This window comes from Hetaerina americana, unplaced genomic scaffold (genome assembly GCF_022747635.1).
Source record: "Hetaerina americana unplaced genomic scaffold, ioHetAmer1.1.p SCAF_8, whole genome shotgun sequence".
Taxonomy (NCBI): domain Eukaryota; kingdom Metazoa; phylum Arthropoda; class Insecta; order Odonata; family Calopterygidae; genus Hetaerina; species Hetaerina americana.
Window position 1 is genome coordinate 63,146,570 of NW_027287427.1, and position 24,376 is coordinate 63,170,945.

At 39.0% G+C, this 24,376-nt stretch overlaps 1 protein-coding gene across 2 annotated transcripts in view; it reads right to left on the reverse strand.

Annotated features, from left to right (window-relative positions):
• LOC139698029 (uncharacterized) overlaps nucleotides 1-24,376 on the reverse strand; it is a 76,242-nt gene that overhangs the window by 19,017 nt on the left and 32,849 nt on the right. The gene's annotated exons all lie outside the window — the stretch shown is intronic.

The window sequence follows — 24,376 nt, forward strand, 5'->3', positions numbered from 1 at the left end:
ATACTGTATTTCACTGTGGAGTATGTTTTTGTAGAATGCGTTGTTACTAAATATCATAATTACAACAACATATGGTCGAAACTATGGTTAGTTATCAAAGTAATAATCACACTTTTATCATGACTCCTGAAAGGTAAGCATATTATAATTCTTTATCATAGAAACGAATGCAACTTCGTAGAGGAAGACTGTAAAGAAGTTACTTTTCACTGCTCGGAAAAATAAATTTTTAGTCTAGGGCGTGACTTTGAGATAAAGTAATTCTAGTTTACAGCGGTCGGCATTGCTAATGCTAATGCAAGAAAGTTATAATCTTACGGTGATGTAAGAAATCCAGGAACTGGTGCAGATATAGCGAGAGCTTCCACCGCCAAACGGGAAGTTTTGCAAGAGTGACACGGCTGAACGTGAGAATCGCGACACGCACAATTTCATCGGTCCTTGAAAACAGTGTATATGTGGTTAACTCCAGGTTTTCTTTCAATGAAAAACACGACCTCCTGCATTTCTTTATCGAAGTTGTCAAAATTATATCTAGTTAGTCCTTAGTAAATCAATCGCGTGTCGCCTGCGGCGCGCAGGAGTTGAGGTCCTAACGAGGAGCGTAAAGCATAAAATCACTCCCGGATCGACAACTCAAGGATAGACCAAGAAGGAGGTGGGAGATGAGGTTTTTACGCTCGAGAGATTTGCTCAAATTTCCCGAATTTCGGAAATGGACCGTGTTTCTTGTTACGTACGGAGCGGGCATTTTTTTGTTTTGTTTTATTCCCCCCCTCTACACATAAACTTTTTGTCGGTGAAAGTCGCCGAAAATCCCTCTAGCGTATCGCCTCGCTCACCTGTGTCCATCTTATATGAATAGTTTGGGCGTTCGAAATCAAATCCCGGTCGTGTGTGTGTATTTGGGTATGTGTGTGTATGCTTGTGGGCAAGAATGGTGATGCATCACGGTGTGAGGGCGTGTGCTGGCAAATTGTGAAAACGAGAAGAATGAAAAAAATAAGTGTGAAAGAGAGAAGGTACTTCGCTCAATCCCTTGGCGTCTGGGTCGGTCAGTTCGAGTGAAAGAGTAGGAAGTGGAAGGTGCAGGAAAAAACATCGAGGCAGCAAAAAAATCGCATTTGAAGGGTGGAATGAATGACTTTCCGTCGTATTCATGTCTTTTCTGATTTCTCCTTCGCATCCCCATCAAAATATCTCGGCATTTAAAAACATAAGTACTTGGAACTACTCGCGGGTGGACCAAGTTAATTGACAGGATACGGCATTGGAAGGAGGGACTCTTTAGGGAAACATTCGCGACATTTTCCCCCTGCGATTGTTTAATTCATCAGAATAAGCGTATAGGATCCAGGTCGTGTTGAAATGTTACCAAATCTGTATCGCGGAAACGCAATTATTCGGGTATGGCGTCAGAGCCGCGGCCAAAATCTCGGAAAACGTGAAAGATCAAGATCTTAAAGCGAAAACACGGAAGTCATGTCGTAGGTCATTTTTTTCGAGATCCTCGCCAATCACAACTATCTCGGAAAAGTTCATGGGGATACGGAAACAAAAACAGCAAATGAATATTGTAACTGGAGCAAATGTGAAGTCACATTTTATATATCAGGGAACAATTAAAAGCCTCAAGCGAGACCATTTCCAATCGGTTCCATTTTTTTGCTCCAATTCCCCTGATTCACTCGGCGAAAAGTTTTCCACAGTGGTTCAATGTAATTTTGAGACACTTTGAGATTTTTATTTTTAATTGCATAGTACTCGTCTGGAAATTCATACCAGTTACCATCCAAGAAACCTTAATTCTTCAGAGGCTTTATGTCAACATTTTTTGCGAATTAGATGTAAAATATCACAATGCTGGCAATGAGTATAATATGTTTAAACATATTCCCAAATTTTATGATAATACCCTTTTATTATCAAATCACACTCTTCAGGCATATTGTCCATTGCATTAGTAAGAACTAACATGAATTTACCCCGAGGTAAATCAATAGGCATTCACAGACAGGGTAAATTAATTGTGCATCTTATCCTGAAATATTATCCCAGTTTCTCGTCCTATTCCACACCGTGTTGAGCCAAAACAACTTGCACGATTCGATAAAATTTTAATTTTCGGCGTCAACTATAATATCACAATTCGTTATCGAACTATGGTATTATTATATTCTATGTTTTCAGGTTTAACTTTGTGGAAATCCATTATCAATGAAGTAAAAAAAACAAGGTATCTTTCCGCCAATTTTTTTTATTAGGTACGACTAGTTACAACGCATCTGCGGTAATTTTGTTTGTATTCCATCGTCCTCATCCATCTGGCAGAACTAATTTGCTACCATCTTGCATGTATTCATTTTCTCCCTCAAATTCCACTTCCCACACTGCTGAAATATACACTGGATTCAGGAAACCATAGTGGGTAAAAGAAAACTTTAAAAGAAACCTTACTCCTGTGTGGATGCCCTTTCTTTCATGTGGAACTCCCAGATAGCCGGTTAGGGAACACAATTGTCTAAATACTCGTAAACACGGATGAGTGGTTCTCGTGTGAATTTTTAAAGACGATTTTTGAAGTTCAGAGCTCCCAACCTACTCTTGGATGCAAAATACTGTTACGAAACGTCTGATACCTGGTCACCGGGTTTTATAGGATACAGTTATTGAGAAAACCACCCAAAAGGTCATTTTGCGTGTCATTAATTGAATCTGAGATACGATAATCATCAATTGAACTGAATCAACTGAACCGAACTTAAAATGGAACTCACTCCAATGGTTCTTCTCCTCCTCATCTATCCACCTACATCCGTCGTTAAAAAACAAATGTGACCCTACTACATCTATGTCTGGGAGAAATGGGGGAAGGGGTTGCACGTTAAATCCTTCACTCTGATGCACCACAATTCCCTCGCTGGGGGACGCCGTGAAGATATACGATACGCGTGACCCTCGTGCATCGCGCGCCGTCGCCGGCAGGCGCGTCACACTTTCTCTCGTCTTAGGGACCATCTTCGTGTAGGGAGGATGCTGCCGACCGGAGTTCACACATGCATTTCAGTCTCTTCCCCTCTACCTGCACCTTGTCACTTCTGAACGTCCCCCGTTGAAATGAAGCCCGCTAGCAAGCAGGCGAAATTCCATGACGGCGAACACGGTGGAGAAAGCTCTCTTCCTCGGCACAATGCGGGGAGATTTTTTAGGAGATAGGCATTATTACATAAGGAAACTGCAAGTTGCTTGGCATCTTCAGCACCGATTAATTTTCCTTTATTTCCCATCTCAATATTTTTGGACGTATATTTCTTTATCATTTCATGTTTTATTCTATAGACAAGGCAAAGTATTACATTAACGATTTTCTTCGTAAAATCCGTTAATGCCTATGAAAGAATGTACTCTTTTTGCATTCGCTTGTTAATTATTGCGCTATTTCAACCACAATATTTCTATGCGATATCCTTTTCTGCTTTTGTTAACAGTTTACCATGATTGTGTAATGTTATTTTGCTATTTATGCTTCATTATTTCGATATTAATCCGTCTTCTTCTTTTGGTAGAACTTTCCTCGAGCAACGATTTGTAAATGTTATTTAATAAATGTAAATTTCCTATAGCTCTGTGGATTACGATGCTCTTAAGTCAAACTTTAGTTATGCTCTGACTAAACTTAAAATAAGAAGTTCAAATGTTTGGAAATTTTAAATTTAAATATTTTTCTTTAATTAAAAAAACGTGTTAAGGTAATAACAGTTTTATTAGGTAATGTTGTACTGTTAATAAAACCTATCTTTACAACATCTCTCTGAAACTTCTCCAATTTCCGGGTGCAGTCTCTGCTTACGAAATTCCCACGGGTTATTTTCAATTGCTATATGATCATGGGATGTTCTCGATAGTAAAATGCAGAAATTGCATGCAGATATTAAGTAACCTGTATCTTTCAGCGGTTAAAGATCGGGATCACTTAATTTTAAAGTGCACGCGAAATGTCGAAAGTTCAAATAACCGCTACACACATTTGCACATTCCAGTTGTGAGCATTGAGAGGAAAGTGAGAATCACGATTCACAACTTCAAGGAAAAGAAAGACTTGCGTGAGATCTCGCGCTGAAACTTTCTCGTGGGCGACTTTCATTATTCTTGCCCTGGGTGCACTGTGTGTTATGGAACTGGTTTTCTTGAGAGGGATGCACTACTCCAATGAGTTAAGTACATTACGCCAACGAAGCAAACGATGGGTTTCTAGCGATCGGAGATATAGATGAGTCATTGGTGGTGAGAGGGAACCTTTTTGGCCCATTAGCAGATGGATTCTGCCGGAGAAAGGTTTAGATGTTGGAGAAGAGACGAGAATCTTAGAAGATAAACTCTTCTTCTGCATCCTTGTGGTTCTTAGCTAACATTAGGTGGATTATGTCATTATAAGTCAAAATCTTATTTCAACATACACTACTGAAATCTGTGCTGTTGATCACCAAGGAGGTAGGTATAAGTGGAAATACAACCTATTCTTGGCTTTCAGTCATAAAACTAACTCTTGGTAGCAATCATAATAGGTTATCACCCAGGATTGTATCAACTCTCTAAGTATTCTTGCTAGTTTTGAGTATTTCTTTTTTCATAGTTTCTTGTACACTACTTCTACGTTATATTTGTTGTTATTAATGTTCATTTTATTCAATTATTATTCCTTTGCATTGTTAATATTGCTACAGTCTTTGATTTAATATCATGTGTCAGTTTGAGCACAATCGGTTCTTTCTTCTTATTTTGACTTCCGTAAACTTTTCCCTTCAAGGGTACCTAGAAGCTCTCCAATTTTCACATGATCTATTCGTTATACTATCATCATGCTATTAAAAATTCATAGAATTTTCATCGCTTGTACTGTTATTTGCTCGGTTTTTGCTGCTATCCATTTTTCAATTCCGTGGAAAATTAACTTTATCCATAGGTTCCAATGAATCGTCTTCCTCTGCCTACTTTGGTAGTATTTGCTATCAGTATATGCTTTTCTGACACAAAATATTCATCATGGCGCTATACTAGGTACTATTTTCTTCCTGTACGCCTTTTCTGTTTTAAATTTAACTTCCTAATTTCGAGGGTTGACTGAGTTTTGTAATTTAAAAAGTTCAAATGACGCCTATTAAGTCGGCATTTTTAAAAAAATGGTTCATCTTGAATTTGGACTACATTATTTTCTTCGCTTTAGTTTCCTCAAATCATCTTTTTTTCTATCTGCAAGTTTTTTATCTGACTACACCGTCCGAAAGAGTATGGAAGCTTATCCTCTCTGTGTATCTGAGCACAACTCGTCATCTATTTTGTTCTCGCTTATTACAATATCCTTGATTTACGCTTGAAAAATCGATCGGGCGATAATTAACATCCCTTTCTTACTCTTTTATTTTAGTTCTGCACTCAACTTGGTTAATAGTTGCCGTCAGCTTCCTGTATATTCACACATGCATGTTGACTCAAATCTGCATATGTTGCTATTATTTATTCCAATTTATTTGTATGCAATGGCATTGTTTCAGTCTAATTATCTGGTAGTTAAACTTTCAATATTTTAGAACTATACCAAGCATTAGTTCTTATACATATATAACCGAGAACTCGACACATTTATAACGACATTTACGGCTCTAAATTTCAATGAATGTTGGTGCGGTCATACATAGTAAACCGGACAAAATCATGAAAGTATCAAATAGCGTTGGCATGCAAATCATTTGTTAAATATTTACCACAAGGTTCGATTGCTACCATGAAATATTACTGGGAAATAATCTTTGATCCAACAGAGCTGAGTTTTATGAAGGAAGTGCATTGAACTCGGCTCCGTTCTGGAAGTGCAGGATACGTATATAGTGTAGCAAGAACGGTAGAATTTGAAAGAACAATAAAGATGTAACAATAAGGACAGTGGTAACATTGAGTTCTCCTAGCTAAAGGATAAATGAGGAAGAATAACTCGTTCGACAAAATGAAACTTTCATCGAGGATATACAGCTTTTGAAAGTGTTAATTTTCATTTCCTGCATAAAACATGAAACCCACGTCCTTATGTTAAACAAATAAAGAAGAATCATATGAACTACAATACTCAGGAATTGTATTCAGATAGGGGACATTTTTTAAAAAAGGAAATCTTTCGTTACGTGCTGAAAGAGAAATTGATCGGTTGGAAAGTACGAAAAGACACATAGAGACGGAGTAGTTGAAATCCTGGGAACTTCCGACGGTGATTATAACTATGGTTTGTTGAAAATGAACACCGTGGGCACCACAACACCTTAAATTATTTCTTGACTTTATATAAAACCTTTCAAAACGAGGAGAAATCGACTTGACGCAACTTCTACCTCGATCGGCGGTAATTGTTGCTTTTCTTGTAGATATTCCTATGCCGGCACACCAGAGACTGCTATCCACCAGAGCGTAGACACTTAAGACTTTTTTTCATCTCATATTTTCAAATTTCTTTCCGTCACCACTATGGAAGGCTTTGAGCGGGTGAAGGGGAGGCGTTGATTGTTTGAAAGAGGTACAATCGGAGGTTGGGAAGGAGTTGGTGGGAGGGGGTTGACGGCGAAGCATTGAATGCTTTCTTCTTCTTCTTCTCTCTCTCTCTTAGCCCAACTCTCCTATTTCAGCCACTCCCTCCCTACCATGCTGCTGGCAATACCTTTCAATTTCCCCGTTAACGGGCTGACGGCACCAGTCACGTAAATTTCGGCACAAAATTAAAAAAAAAGTGAGCGAATGGGACCACTAATGGGATTCGACAGTGATTATTTTCCTTATTTTTCGAATCGAGATCTATTTTTGAGGCGGAGGGGAAAGAGAATGGAGCCATGCACTGTGGCATTTATGGGGGAATAAGAGCAAATTAAGGGCTGAAATAGACGAGTGCTTTAATTAGCGTCGCGTTTTCTGCAATGCGGAAATGTCATTTACTTAGTCGGGAAGACACGTCACGGAAGGAAGCCAGCTTTAAGATAACTGCTAGCTTGACGCAACGAATAAAATGTTACATTCGTTGGTATTTGTCTTTAAAATAATGAAAAAAAATTCCACCGGCATCTTGAATCAAATGTGTGTACTTTCATTCCAGCTATTTTGTCGTCCACGTTTGCCTGCGACGGAAAAGTGTGGGGAAAATAAGTGCATTTGATTACCCACTGCTGAAAGAAGCGATTTAAATTACTCTTGGATGAACGAGTGAACTTAATTACAGTTTATGAGTTTGTCTATTTTATAAAATAATTTCTCTCTTTTACCCGGAAATCATAAGCTCACATTCGGCTCTTTTTAAAAGCGGTTTCTCATTGAATGGATGGTAGAAGTCGTAAACGTGGTATTATAATTGAAATCAAGTATTCAAACGTAGCAGATAAATTTATCTTCTGGAAAATACTTTCTATTATGCTCCTCGGCTATTTTAAAATTGCTGTCATTAAATGGAAAGAATAAATGCTATGATATCCTGATACAACGTTTCATAATTTCCCTTTTTTCAAATAAAATTATATTAGCTAATTCGCATCTAATATTTTATTCAGCTCCATCAAAAGGGTGATCAAATCCTCTTATATGTAATCCATATGTTCACATATGGGAAGATCACAAAGCTTTAATCTCATGTTTACTTAAGAACATCGTAAGCAACATATTGATAACCATTTTTATCCATTCCATCACTCGAGATATATCTGTCTGGGCATTATTAAAATGCATAAGAAGCTCAGAAATTATTTTCAGACCTGAGAGTAAAGGGAATATTTTCTGTCTCTGGCATTATAAAACCTCCGAATAAATGACCGACCAATGGTCGCAACCGAGTTTAAAAAAAAATGTATTTTTATATAATATACAATTCATCCATTTCCAACATGACATCTTAAGCACGATTCATCCTTAGCTAACTGAAGTTTCATGATTTAGACTTTTGCTTTGTACTTATTAGAATCAATGTTTTGTCAATCACCCGGGTTTAGGACAACTTCGCATATTTGTAAAATGTATATATTCCTTGATCTCATAACGATTTTAACAAAATATTTATGGGCATAAAGATTTTCAGTTTTAAAGACATTGGTAGCTGAATTAATGTGTGGAATCTAAGTTATACTACATGGTACGTATAACTCCCTCAACATAAAGTGAGCAACAGGAAGTTACAGTAAAAAATATAACAGTTATCGGAAACCCAATATTATGACTTAAATTTTCTGACTGTGTGATACATAAGCAGCACGCGACTAACCTTGAGAACATCTTATTTCCTTTTGGTAATGAAAAATGTGATTAAAATAATTAGTTAAGAAGTAGCGTCGCTCCAGCTATGTTGAAAAGTGTTCATTTTATTGTTAGAAGGCACAATTATTTGGACTGCGGTATTTTGTGTAAGTAATGAACATTTCACTTTTTATGAATTACATTATCTAAGCGTATGGAGAATCATAAACTAATTTCGGATCAGGAATATTAACTGGAACATGCGATTCGCTAGCAAATGCGATATGTATTTTACACAATTTGGTTTACCGGCAAATGGGATGACAAAAATTTTGTAGTGCACATAATAACGTGAGATGGTGATATTTTTTATGAGTTTGCTACCGGTTATGTAATAACATGACTACAGTTACTTTCATTCAAAACAGGATATCGTTGATGTTTTTCAGCTAAAAAGTGAGTTGCAAAATTCAAAACGAATAGTCTGGATAACCAATCGAATCCTAGGATGATGGACCATAATCATGGCATGAGTCTAAGTGAGGTGTAGGACTGCAAGGACATTAGTAGAGAACCCGTTAAAGGTCTGGTATGGCCGTTGTGACTTCTTAAAAGTACAATAATTACTATTTAATACAGTTTAAATGACTCCAATTCTATCTATTTTCGACTTTTTCATTATTATTCAAATTTTGAGGGTGAATGCATACATCTATACAGCTTCCTGTCCGAGAATGTCTGCTGTGGATGATAAGACGGTAAGGATTCTAAATATAAAAGTTTAATTGAGTAAATTCAAGTTTTCCTTTCTCTTTCTTGTTCTCAAGACTCGAAAATATTTTTTTAAGACCAAAAGTTAGCTATTTCCATTAACTGAAATCCTCGCTGGGCCACGAATATAAATTCTAAAAAAAATTCAAATGTTATCCCCCAAATTTCGCGCACGAAGTAACTCGTACCGTCTTCTCAACTCGAATTCATGCCGCTGTTTCTTCCATGATGGATTCTGGGATGAATTAAAATCGGAAAGACCGCGCAACGCAAACTGGTTCGCAATAAACCCGTCAGTAAACGAAGATTGGGCTTTTCATGCTTTAACCAACAGATGGAAATAGTCACTTTTTTCTATTCCATGAGCCGGAGTGGGGGCGCGCGCGTGAGGGAGTCCGGGCTCGGCGGAGGAGAGTTGCTTTCACTTTCCCCGGGGAATGTTCCTCTGCAGACCCAGTCAAATCGTGACGCGCCTCTTGGGGCCGCTGACCGAAGACCGCACTTTGCAGATCCACTTTTGTTTTCCGTCGACGGTGACGATAGCCATGCAATGCCATTAAGCGAGCTTGCTCGGAACTGATTGCATACAAGCAGTTCGCGTCGGATCCCAAAGATCAAAGGTGAATCGAAATTATTGACTCATTTAAGTGTGTACTCTCGCATTGATGCTTGACGACAACCGATCAACGAGCGATGGCACAGGAAGAGCACCGAGTAGGTTTTTCTTTTTGGTCTCACTGAAGAGCATACCATAGGTCAAATGGTTTTAAAAAATACTTAATTTTTGATCGAATGGTGGGACGTTTGCAATTATCCGAGAGCAACCATAGGAAATTGTGGTAATTTGTATGCGGTTGTCCTAATTTTGTGCGTAATAGTTTTCTGGTACATATAAGGATGGGATAGATTGAGCTAGTTACAGATTGGCAGTCTGCGATTTAAGATAGGTTTACATTGGAGACAAATTACCTACCCCGGTGGCTGGGTTTCGTCTGTCAACCCAGAGGTCGCGGGTTCCATTCCAGCTTAGGTGGTTTTTCCTCCACTTAGGGCTTGGGTATATGTAATTGTCAAATTCATATATCATCGTTCTAAGTCCGATGTAAAGGTTAAAGTGCTGTTTTCGGACTGATACAAAATAAATAATGAAAAAACCATAAACCCAACATTCCTACATTATCTTATAACAAGACAACCTGCCTGACACTTCTCACTACAATCAAACGTTCTTCAACTCAATGTACGTACATCAATATCCAAAAAAAAACGCGCATCACGGAGGCCAGCCTAGGCACTTTCCTGCACGCACATTGAAGCTGGCTGGAGTTGGTTTTGCGCTCTCTGACATGCGCGTGAAAGAAGCAGGTTTGGACTGCATTTGATCTGAATGGGAAAGTGCAAATATTTCTCCGAATGAGTGAAATTTTTACTGTTCACTGTGTGATTTTTTTTCAAACAAATTAAGAGATATTACTGAGAATACGTGTGGGATCGGTGAAATCACAGAGTTGAATTCTCTCTCTCTCACACCGTTGCTGACTGAAATGCTTGGAACTAATATTTCTATTCATGAAAGAAAACAATGGGGGTAAAATGAATTCGTTTTTCATCTTTTTCAAAATAGCGAATGACCGCGAACGAATGAATGAGGCGAACCTTTGGAATTCAAACTGTTTCCGAGTGTCAACTCACGTTGTCCATCGGGATCAGCCCCTTTGCCTCTCATCCCAGCAGGCAAGAAAAGCCCGACCACCGTCTGACACGCCCGCGTAAACTCAACTGGCATCACAACTAACAAATATCATACGAATCATACAAAAAAGCATTATACTTCACTCTAACCATGTCACAAAAACATTGTTCTTAATGAAATTCATATAATTCAAGGTAAAATCATGTTATTCCCACAAATGCGACCTTTGAATAATAATAATAAAAGATATACGTAGGCACTGTAAAATTAAAAGATGATTCTTTTAGCTTTATCATGTTTTAATCCATTATGTTTTTTTATACACGTATAAAGTTAAAATCTACAATTAAAATAATTTTGCTTGTAATGCACCAGGGCGTGAACACAGTCATCGTACGAAAATATATAGCAGTTATTAAAGTACTATATATAGTGTTAATTATATAACGTAATAAGTTATAAAAACTCTTTGTATTCTCGAAAAAGGAATTTTTGGCTTATATATCCTCATTCCACGCCGGTGGAGCTTTTTGCGTATTTCAGTCACATTCAGCCGCACTTATATTTCCAAATGTCTCTTTCGTCATCCACATTCTCATCCAATTCGTGGGGATTTGAAGCAGACATATTTTTTTTTTAAGGATTGTAATTTGATTTTTTAATCAAAGCCTGACATGCAATAATGTATTGCATTTAATTTTAATATCGTTAAATCTAAGTATCCAATCGTGACGAAATCAGGGAAGTCAATCGGCTAAGATTAATAAAGCATGACAGGTGTCTATAGGAGATAACGCAGCTAGAGGATAGGAATTGCCTACTCACTGACTTTGGGGAAAGGCAAAGAAAGGGAAAAAAGAGAAAGTGGGGTGATGTTAAAATATAGTCATATAAAGTTGGGGATTGACAGAGAGGTGAGGAGAGTACTTTACTTCTTGATCGTGAGTGGACGACAGGGGAGAGTATAATTGTACTTCATTATAATTATAAAAAAAGACACCAAATGATGCTCACTGTAGGAAAGTATTCAAATTCATAAAATCGACAGATTTGGTAATCATATGATGAAAATTTCTAATGTTGACTAAAAATAGCTTTAAAAAAGCACGGAACTGTCATATACATTAACTCAAGCCCGATGATTACATTATTATAATGAAACTTTATTAAGAATAAACATTAACAAATTTAAATTCGAAGTAAAATGTTTCTAATTTTACTCAATGCAATTTTTCAATAAGTTTAGGTTCTATTAAAGATCTACAAAAGATCAACGCATAATTATTTGATTATCTACTATTGTCCAAAGGAATTAAGCAAATAAGATACTTGCGTTCAGTATTAATTTTGAAAAATATCGATTATTGAACAGGAATTTCGATAAAATGGTACATCAGAATATTTTAGTCAACAGAACTTATTTCAACCCAGTAGAATGATGCGTAGAATTTTAATAAATAAATGACATGACCAGAATAGAAAATTCATTGGATTACTTATTGATGCATCAGAAACTAGTGTTTACCAAGTTTCCGGTTGATTGTTATAATAAATAACGTATGGAAACCGGAGGATTCTCCAATGATATTGAATGAAGGAGAATCAAAATTATCTACCTGAATCTTGATTTTATTGGTGTTGATAACGTTCACCCCGTGCTAAACTCATGTGGAATGTACACATGGGGGTAATAACGTGCATTTCACTGCTTTGCTTGAAGTTTCCCGAGAAGATCTAGCACTCGAAAAATCACACCGCTCAATTGAAGTCGCTTGTATCCCAATTCATCGGGAATCGAACAACCGACTAGTCAGCACTCAATCAAAAAATCGGTCAACGCTCTAACCAGTAGTCTACCTCAACTCCAGTGTTGCGAGATGAAGATCAAATTTTGAAAATCCCGGTTCTTGCCGAATGGCGAATTTCCGCACGTCTGAATATGAAATGTTCGGGAACGATCTCTGATTTGAAGGTATCGGTTTATGACCTAATTCTTCCAAGTAGATGTCACGACAGACGTCGACGGGTGAGATGGTTGGTTTAGTGGGTAGGTGTGAGGCCAATTTGGCCCTCAAGACACGAGCGTGAGTCGTCTTAAGATGGTATGTGCATATATATATATATATATATATATATATATATATATATATATATATATATATATATATATATATATATATATACATATATATTCACACATTCATCGTATACACACACACCCACACACACACACAAATATATATATATATATATATATATATATATATATACATATATATATATATATATATATATATATATATATATATGCAAATATTCCATCTAATTCCATCCCTGCTCGTATCATTCCACTCACGAGTGTGGATGCCCTACTTGAGGATGGTTATTCTGCAACGGGGATGTGGTGGGGGTCAGCCGTCCCCCCAACCCCTGCCCTCGCATCCCCCTCCCCGCTGACCTAATCTTCCCGCCTCCGTAACGCCTCCACGCACAAATGCGAGTCGGTTGGCGTGCGAGCCGAAGGATTGCGTCACGACACACTGAGTGTTCAGCGAGAGTATGGGTTGGGAGAGAGAGAGAGAGATAGGTATCTGGGGGAGGGGTTGAAGAAACTAGATCCGAGGTGACTTCGATCGTCGCAGGGTGTTCGAGGTGATACTAGTCGGTTTCCCCTTCCACCGTCAAAAAAAATCTCCCCATCCCCCTCTTCGGCGTCTGGAGTGCTCGAGGGTGGGCCGTGGGGGTGTGGGAGAATTACAAAATACTCGGAAAAAATATTGACGGTAGCTGAGTGAGAGGGGGAAAGGGGTAAAGACGGACAGTTGCCGAAACGAAATTTGCTCAATTGGGAGCGCTCGGCGGTCAAATGCAGACGTTTCCCTCAGGTGAACGGGACGTTGCGTAATTTGGAAGAGATAAAACTCTTTCTCGTGTGGTTATAGTTTCGTCCCGGATCCCTCACCTCAAACGACCTTCTTTCTTTTTTTTCGGGGCAATTGAGAATTATTTTTTTTTCTTTTCTTTTGCCTCAAGATTGCAAAGGGAGTGCCCGGGCGGCTTGACCTTGTCGGGTAGCTCTTAAAACATTAGTTCTGTCGCAGTGACGGGATGAGGAGTAGTAGAGAGATTAAGGAGGTGGAAGCGGGGTCATTTGCTCTGAAATTTCCGGTTTTTCGGGTCCGCTTTGGCAAATGTGGATCAAGGTGGGTGCTCCGATGGATCGCGGAGGTCTTTATAGGTGTTCACGAATGTGGATCACGGAGTCCCCTTGTACGTCATCGGAGGAGCACAATTACCGCGTTGAAACGACACCCAGAAAATGAATCAAAACCTTTTAGCTTCACACCACTTGTCCAGACGACTTTCAGAACGTTAGTTCAGTGGGTGGGGAGAGAACGGATCTCGGTTGAGCCTCGCCGACCATCAGGAGCCTTTAAAAAACTGCAACTCCATGGAAAAAAGTCTCATTGTTACATCAACTCATTCTTAAATATCGAATACTTTCTCTCTCTGTCTAAGTACTCTGTCTCTCTTCATTATCTCCAACCAAAATAACAATTCCCCCCCTACCTAGCCTTCCCAGTATCCTGCACTCCTTTGCCGCCTTCAGAATCCCATTTTTTCTCTGCGTCTCCCGAGTCCATTTGTCCTCACCTCTTCGAATTGATCGATAATTTTGTTTCTCTTCTCCCTATGCCATGCTGTGAAATCCTTTTTTGTTTTCTTTCCGTCCATTTACATTTCTTCATTCTTCTCAACACACCCATCTTAAATGCCTCCCCATTTTCGTTTCTTCATTTTCCTCAACACTCATATCTTGAATGTCTCCAATCCTCTTACCTCAATGACCAAGTTTCCTAAACATACAACATTACGCTTTATATGATTATTTTCACCAACGTTTTCTTTTTGCAGTTACTTACGGTGCCTGTTATCAAATCTAGCATTTTTTCAAAGCTATTACCATGATACTTTTCGGTAAATTTAGACATTTAAAATTGCGCATAGAGAAATATAACTCATAGAAAAATCGGAATCTTTTTGCCATGTTAAAGGATATAAAATGCTTTCGACTCCGCATACAACGATAGACATTACTTTTAGCGTACTCTTCCAGCACTGAATTGAATCAGCTAAGTACACTGTACTCTTGATATTTTAATGCTAAATTGCTGCCAAAAAAGCGAAATGTAAGAATGCAGTTGTGCCTTTTCAGTAACCATCCATCACTATCTTTTTAAAAATGATCACCAATGGGTATTGTCAGTACTTAATCTTATTTTCGAAATGGTGGAAATAATCGCTACCCTTAGTTTCACTTCGAATTTGAAAGACTTCTCAATGTCACAAAAACCAAATGTAGGTCACAGAAATGTGCTCCATGTAGAAGGAAAGCGTCTTATAAGGAATAGTCCTGGCAATGCCATTCCTGAAGTTTCCGTGAAGAAAAAGTTTTCTTTACAGCAATGTTGAATATTGAAACTTATCACTATAAAGAATGAAATTATTTCTCTATTTCATACGCTGATCTATATATTTTGGTATTTTTATAAAAGAAATTGTTTTTTTTTCGACGGTTAAAAGTGTTAAATCGTATACTTAACGTAAGAGGAGAAATAATTTAAGTTTATTGTGCAATTTAACAAGGACCGACTTCCTTGGTTGTGTATTGTTTTAAAGTGGTCATAAGGAAATTTTAAAATTTTTTCCGCACTAAACAATTTGTGTACTTTTTCGTGAACACATGCTCTTAAGACGAAGATCAGACTTATAGTGACTAGAACCATCCATATTCATCATCCGTCCTATGAATTTGAAAACGGAAACGATTAATTTTATTTTTTTAATCAACTGAAAAATATGGCTTACATTTTGAGAAGGAATTTTGAAATGATACCAGACACATTAGATTCTTTACGAAGGATAAAATGTTTACGCATTTCAACCCTTAATTTCATTTTCTGGCCTGTGTGCTAATAAAATATCTAACAGAAGCCATCGCACGGAGATATGAATCTCGCAAATAAAAAAACTGAGACGATGGTCTACTTCTTGGAGAGTGCGAAGTGCAAGGTACGAAGAATTCCGGACTCGGCCACTGTGTAATCGTAATTGCGGTGGTGTGGAAATGGGCCGAAGGGGGAAGGAAAGGAAAGTCTGAGCGTAGAGGGAAACTGGGGAGAAGGAGGAACAGGGAAGAGTGTGGGATCTTCTCCCAAATACCCCAAAGATCTGATCGGAATAGGACGAGGCTGAATGGGTTGAATGGGCGGAAGGATTTCGAAGATGATAAGGGAGGAAATTTGAGGGAAGGGTATACATGTATACACACTAACACTCCTTACTCCAAGCATATGCTAATCAAATATTGATTTTTACATCATCCAGTGTCTCTCTCTTAATTTTCTATCTGCAACCCTATTTTCTGGGTTTCGTACCTAGTAAAGCGTCCGATATATTCCCCTCTACCTCTTAAGATTAATTGATTTTGACATCTTTCCATGAAATTCTTCGTTATTCATTCCATCCGCCCCCTTGATATTTGTTACTCTTCTAAGACACCTGTAAATACCAATTTTTGTATAGTTTGCATAAAAATTAACGGGAAAATTTTTGGAAAAATAGATGAATTTCACATGTTGCTCTAATGTTTAAAATTCTTCAAAGTACATCCCTTGAGCGTCGACACACTTTTTCCAGTGTTTTCAGTCAGTTACTGGGACATTGTTTAAAATGAAGTGGTTACTGTTGCAAAAAGATCGCATTTACTTTTGAAAATAATTTAAAAGCAGACGTAGTTGATGGTTTTATTGGCAGAGGACATAGTTGCACTTGTTATACATAAATTTAGTATTTTAAAAGAGTTCAATATATTTCAATGCGGATTAACAAATTTTGGTGAACTGACATGTTGGACTGAATTTACAGACCGAGATGAAGGTCTTATTCACTTGTCCTTGCAGACCAATGTATTCAACCCGAAGTTTGGCTTGATAGGAGAGTTTCGTGTTGACCTTATGGTAATATAGCGGGTGAAATTCATGCAAGGGAAATAAGAGGGGCCAGCATCTTTTCTTATGAGTGCCTTGGTTTTTCAGGAAGAGATTGGTATCCGAAAAATCACCTGGAATCACCCAAAGTCACCTGGAATCGAGCACGGGGTCAGACGCCAGACGCTGTACACCATTACGCCTCGTTTTGCGTGAGTCGGAAATAAGAAAAAAATGAAAAACGCAGGCCGCTTCGAAATGGCTTTTTTTCCGGCTCGTATTGATGTTTTAACTTAGGGACGGGAATACGTGGAATTCTTCACGTGTAACACACCCCCACGACACACGGCAGAAAAAAGGCGAACTCGACGTTGGTTTTGTTTATTTTCGCGGACGCTGAGAGAAATTGGTGGGGGGGATGTGGCGAACGACCTCCCTCCTCCCCAACCGCTTTTCCGAGTCGAGGAGGAGACGCGGAGCGAAAGTTGTTCACTTCCTGGAAATGCCTTCGGAGTTGGAAGCGCCCGGAGCCCGCGATCTTCTTCGTGCGCGACCATTCCCAGAGTGCCACCGCCTATCGGAGGAACGTTTTGCCGGGGGACCGCGCACCCGTCGGCGCGGGTGTGTTAGTTCTCGGGACGGAGTGGTCGTTGCGAAAAGGAGGAGAGGTGCAGGATAAAAAATGGAGTTAGGAGGACGCACGCATGGCGTAAGAAGGAGCACGCGGCGATGCAACGGTGACGCTTCCTCGAGCGCTCTTTCTCGGTTGCATGCTGCGTAAATTCCTCTGCTCGCTCACTCGTAAATAAGAGGGAAAAAAATGAAACTTGCGGAAGTGTCCCCCTTTTCCCATGTTTCACTCTGTTACTCTTGCTGTATCTCGTGTGTTTGCTCAGCGCTTGATGCCATCGTCTGTCTTCCTCTTGTTATCATAGATGCAAATGTTTAGTGTTAAACTAAAAAAGTGCTTGGGCTTACGATATCCATTCAATGTAAGTGGGAATATATTTTTCCTTAATATCATGCCCTTTCGATCATTTTTTGTAAAATTCTCCGTGGTTAACTCAAATTCTGAAGAATAATGCATAACATTGGAAGCGAAATATTATTGTCTAGTCTATTACTTGGCGATAACTTCCTCGTTTGAGTTAATTTTTTTCCCACTAGCCATTTCTTCATGTTAGGGAATAAGAAACAGTCGCAGGGAGCCAGATCGGGTGAATACCGGGGGTGCGGCAGCAATTCATAACGTACTTCATACAGTTTGGCGGCGACAACTCCGGATCAGCTTGTTATCCACCGTGAGCAATCGCGGCACCCATCGGGCCGACAATTTTTTCATCGCCAACTTATCATGTTAAATATTAATTGCCGTTCCGGTCGACACACCCACGGCCTCTGCTACTTCGAGCACTTTCGTTCGTCGATCAGTGAGAATCATGGCGTGGACTTTTTCAATGAATTCCTCGGTAACCACGTCTGCCGGGCGTCCTGGTCGCTCCTCATCAAAAACATATGTTCGCCCACGTTTAAATTCGTTGAACCAACATCTAGCTATGGTCATAGATGGCGAAGTGTCCTTTTATAAACAGCATCCAAATTTGCTTTTATCTTCTTGCATTTCTTCCCATCCAAAAACAAAACGCGAATTACTGAACGATACTGCTCTTTATCCATCTTAGCGAAAATCACGAAACACGTCCTACTCGAATGGCTGCCAAATCCAAACTAACCTTTAAATCAGTCTAAAATTTGTTTCGCCGTCGTTTGATAGATGGCAGCACACGAGGATAACATAAACTTCCCTCAGGAACGCCCTTTCAAACACGGGTACTTACTGAACCACCCTCGTTTTATCTACTTTCATTGTTCAGCGGAGACATCGGGAAATATAGTATCTGTCACGTATTTACGTATCATTTCTTCGTGATACTTTAATACGGTGGTAAAATCGATGTGTGTGCGTCTGGTTTCGATAAAAGTTATTTTTCCAGAAACTTTAATTCCGCATAGGATGCGGAATTAAAGTTTATTCTCTAATTTGCTTGACTTACACTCTCCCCTTTATGACGTTCTTCAGCATCCCATTGCCAATCGAAATCCTTTGAATTCCTCAATCCAACCTCCATTTTCATAGCATAATGGACGCAAAATAATAACCATTTAAAGGGTCATATTCATTTTGATTTCAATATTAGTGGGTTACTTCTTCCCATATGCGGACGAGAGGAAGAGAAATTCTCCCTCTTATTGAGGTAAAAGGCCATATTATGGCGATCGGTGCGTATAAGTGACTTTTACGTAGCAAACTTCAGCGTAATAGGCACGCAATCGCTGTTGGAGGCGGTTATGGTGTTATGGGCACACCACCTTATTGGCTTATTATTTCCTTACAAGCGTCGTAGGGAATACGAAAAAATTAAAATAGATAATAAGTTTGAAAAAAAAGAACCAACGGCGGATAATTCACCAACTTTGCGGAAGTTGAGAGAGTGGTAAGGCCACCGATCCGTGAATAGTTTCTTTTTTTTCCCTTTTTAAAAAAGAATTCACACACAGATGGGAGAAGTGGAACGCTCACCGATTGCGCAATCATATTCAAGATGGCATTTGAAAATTTTTAATAGACGTCACGTGGAAGTGATGACGAAAGAGGAATTAAATTAACACTCATCACCGTTGATGTCCTTTGAGGCAGAAAATTGGTGAATATGAATTGGATAACGTAGTCTGAGAGAGGGTGACCATGCTTTACGATGAAGGGAGGCTATGCGTAAAGTATCCATCCTGGTGAGTAAGTCTTAACCACTCCAATCGAATTAAGTCAAGGCAAGAAACATTTTACATTATTATCTCACAACCCGTCAACAATAACGGAAAATTATGAGTACAATAGAAGTGTCAAATTATTCACTTAATTAAATTTGTAATGAAGAAGTAGTGAACATTTGCTTTACAGCGTATTTTTTTTAACAGAAACAAGTTCATTAGTATGAGTTTAAAAAAATTAATTGCCGCGTCCATGGTTGCCTGATTCATAAAATCGAAGAATTAGGTAAAAAATAGCTTTTGAGATGTAATCATTTAATTTTTCAGCCGAGGTGAGCAAAGGTATGAGTATAATACAAGTATTAAAGCATTCAAGGAACATCTCAGTTTGAGTTTCAAATTTCGCAACTCAAACGTTAATAATTATAGAAATTCGTAAATCAAACCTAGGTCTTAAATGAAATACTTCCTTACGGAAATCAATTAGACTGAGATGAAGGCAAAGAACAATCGGTTTTATTTACAAAAATTGAGCATTTTTCTACCTCCCCGAGTGGTTTTGACCAAGATTTTCATACGTGCCCAACTTTTTTTTTATTTTCTCACTCGAGTCAAAGCCGTTGGCCGGATGTACGTACATAGTTCCGATGGAATTCGCTAGAAATGGATCCTTATTCGTACAATATGGCCAAGAAATATAAGAATTTCTATGTGTAATGGATGTACATACATTTTCTATGGGCCTCTTAAGCCTATTCTTTCAAATAACCTTTCGCTTCCATTTAACTTTTATCCGACTGAATGAATATTATCATTCACAAAATTTGAATATTGTTATAATTTTTCAAAATATATCTAAAATTACTTTCGTCGCTTATACCTACTTGGGGCAGTTGGATTTCACCTCAGAACTAAGAAAAACCTGAAACTTTTCATTATTATGGAAATAAATGGTAAATGCCACGATAAAAAACCTCGGGATAAAGCATTTTCAGAATTTTAACGAGGAATGTAAAAGCATAACCGCCAAGAGAGCGGAATATATATACATCTTAGTGGGAAAATTCAGGTAAGTTTAATGTATTCCGGAGTTAATGTACTCTAAGGAATGTGATGCCGATGCAGGTGACAGTGATTTTCAGGAAATCATTACTTTGAGTTCGAAAGTAAAAAGTCTCCCTGTCAGCTTTACTGAGATGTATGTGAACACGTGTAGACTATTAGGAAATAAACCAAGCAAGAAATGCGTATCCAAAAGAAAGGATGAGAGGAAATAATTAGTACAGTACAAAAATCAAATCGAATTGGCAAAAATGAGTACAAACTTATAACAAAAGCGCAGAACATGCGCAGAAAAACGACGAAGATAGATTTTCCATTTCAGACAGGACTTTAGAGGAATAGCATTTCCTATCTGAAGCAGTAAAATTGTTTAAAGTAATAAAAGAATTTAAAAAGAGACTTCCACAGTACATGTCTAAGTTTAGGAAGCAAATAAGCTAGTTTAATTTTTGTTCTCGCCACGTATTATGAACTTATTTATATGATTATGTATTTCAAACATATTCGTTGGATTCATTACCACCGGGAATTATCTAAATTCATTGTTTGTTGTCTTAGCAAATAAATTATGAGGCGGCCTTTTTCCTTTCACTGTTGTCGGCAGCGGTCTCTCCGAAAGATCTGGTACACGAAAAATGACACAGATAACCAAATGTATGAGCGTAGGTGATGACCTTCCCCATCGACTAAACAGATCCGTTATCAGTTTGCAGTGGACGAACACACAATATCTGCCCCTTTTTTCAGTAGCTTATTTGCACCCTTTTAATTTTAATGCTATTAAATCATATCTCTAACTGCGCTCAGTCACTGCTAACCGATTTGGTAGAGGGTAAAGCTACACTTTGCAAATTACGGTACTTAATCTCAACAAAAATTCATTGAGATAAACGTAGGATATGACCGACACAGTTGGCATGAGCTTAGGTACAATTGTTTTACCCTAAAATGATTGATCTGAGTCGTCAAGTTATTGAGAGCTCACTATTGCCTTCTAGTTTTTAATAATTTTATCAGTTTTAATAGTTTTAACATTACGAAACGTCAGGTGTCAAGCAATGGCGTCACATCCAACGTCCATCGCCAATCTTTACTCCAGAGAGTTTATAGTCGAAGATTTATTCGCGCGCTCTTGGTCGAGGGTCACTTTGCTTCCGCGGATGACCCGCCACAAAACACAAGCACGTGCTCGGGAAGTCACGAGCTTCGGATGGGACTGAGGTCACGGGGGTTTCGAAACACGCCATTGAAAATGGAAATTGGAAGAGGGGAAAGAGGTGAGATATGCTCGTGAGACGGTGACTCGGTTGAGGGGAGGATGACGTGGGGGAGTCAGGGAGATGGGGTTAGGTAACCGGCGCACGTAATCGACCCCCGCCGATGTCGACGACGCGTCGAGACAACCGACAGGCGTCTTCCGCCGTGCAACGAGACGAGGTGGAGATGGAAGGAAAGGTTGGATGGGGGGAGGGGTGGAATGGTTGATTATTCCACTCGCCTAGACGCCCTGCTAATATCCTCTAGAAGGTCCCTCTCTGTGCTGTGGACTGCCCACCGAACGACTTAGTAAGGTGTACAGGTTTGAATAAAACGCTCGATATCTAGCATCAATTTCTGGAATTTCCTGTCATTAGTTATAAGAGATAAAGGAAAGACTCATGATGAGGTAGACTTTAGAAATGTTACATCATTAATGTTTTCAATTATTATGTTGTTTTCTTAGTTAGTCATTACCCTTGGTTATAGTTGAGGTGAGGAGTGGGTGATGCGAATGAGATTTTAAAAAAGTAGAATTATAATTTTGGTTTCTTCTGTTTTCCATTGATGTATAGATAAGTTTCCAAATACCAAAATATTAACGCCACGGGGTCGAGCAATATTTATTGGCTCCGGGTTTGGTCCTCCTATCAAACCTGCACATAAGCGTGAATTACAAATATTTTTAGTCCTTCATCGAATGCGTTAGGCTGTAGATTGAATCTTTTTATTTATAGGTGACTCAATACATGTTTACTCTTCTTGAGTATGTTTTTTCTTCGTTGCTCCACTTTTAATTTCGTCACATCCGTTCCCCTCGCCAGCTTTTTCTTATCATACTCAAGTTTCTATTGTCCAGCTTAATATTCCACCATGCTGCTCCACCAATCCGGCTAATAGTCGCGCATATCTTACTCTTCCTCAAAACTGTTCGTTTCGTGGAGGAACTATTGCCGTCTGACGATGTCAGTATATTTTTGGAATGACTCTAGCATCGCATCATATTGGTAGCGTTGACCTCAACTAGATATTTAGGTAAATTGACTGCTCAAGGGAGTCTGGGTTATAAGAAGTCCTTTTCCTCCAAAGCGCAATGCGTGACCACAGCTACACAGACCGCCAAAAATGGTTATGTTAATTACTTGAAAAAAATAATACCAAAAGCTGACTAACACAGATGACACCAATGTTTGGCGGTCTAATACACCCTGTCACACGCTCTCGTGACGGCTTAAGGTTGAAATTTACAATTAGATATCGGATATGCTGTTATAATATAACAAAACACCTCGGAGTGGAGAAACAAAACGTTTTGATTCTATGGATGTTCAATTTTGGGCAATTAATCTCAATATTTTAAGAGATTTTAGATCAAAATTAATTCATACAGAACTCGCTATCGTGAATCTGAGGCTAATGTGTGAAATGGTGAATTATTTGACGACAAACATTTTTTTAAATCGAAAGGAATGGACTTAAGAAATCAATTCACCTTTTTTTTTCTATGGGTCTTCCAAGTTCCGCGTGAAAAGGCGCTCATTGTTGCCATAATAACACATTTGAGGAAATTCTGTCCGGGGATCACATCAGTGCTTCCGTAGGAATGTGGCAACGCAATTTTTCTCGGTGTCCACCCATTGAAATGATACGTACGTAATGCGTACCTATCCAGGCACAGGTTCCGTGTCATGCGCCATCGAGACGGTTTCTCCTTCTTTTTATCTTTCTTCCGGGAAACCCTTGGGTCCGCGTGGGCAACCAATTGCATAGGGAGCCTTTCGTATTACGCAAGGTGCGTTTACTTTGTTTTCAGCCATGCTCATGAGTTGCGCTCGTCCTCAAAGAGAGCTTTGTATGAGTTCCTTCCCTTATTTCTCTAAGTCTCCTCCGAACATAACCCTCCACTCCTCAAGAGCCTGTTACGCCAAAGGAGTCAAGGCTAAGACCTTTATTATCCGCCAATTACCCCTCCCGTTCCCCGGCCGTTCTCAGACCCCGTCGCCTCTCCAACTCGTACTTCTTCCGTCTCCTCCTCTTCCCTCCCTCCCCTCAATTCCGTCCTCGCATTCATCACTCCTCCTTGCCACACCGGCAGCCGGGTCTTCCCCATCCCACACTTCGTCCGCAGACCTCCTCCCGGCTGAGTGAGTTGCCAGAGTCAATTGGCGGGACGTCGTGAAAAATATTATGTCACGTCGACGGTGATAGGTAAAGAAAAGTGTCGCTTTCGACGATGTCGAAGTTGATGCGGTCGGAAGAAAACGATTCCCTCCTTTACCGTTAAGAAGAAAGACGTTCCGACGTCATGTATCCCACCGTACAATTCTCTTAACCTGAAAGGTTTGAAGCAGAACGTCTCATCTACCTATTAGTTTACAAAGTTGCCATGGCAATATTTTTCTGTGTCACTTAGCATCGCGTAGGAAGTATCAAAATTCACGCATCTAAAAAGATTATTAACGAGGAATAAGTTAAGAACGTAACCAAACATGAACAATGTACCGCCAGAATTCAGAATAATCAGAGGAGTTATGAAATTTTTATATTCGACACATTCTTGGTCGCGATTTTTATCGTG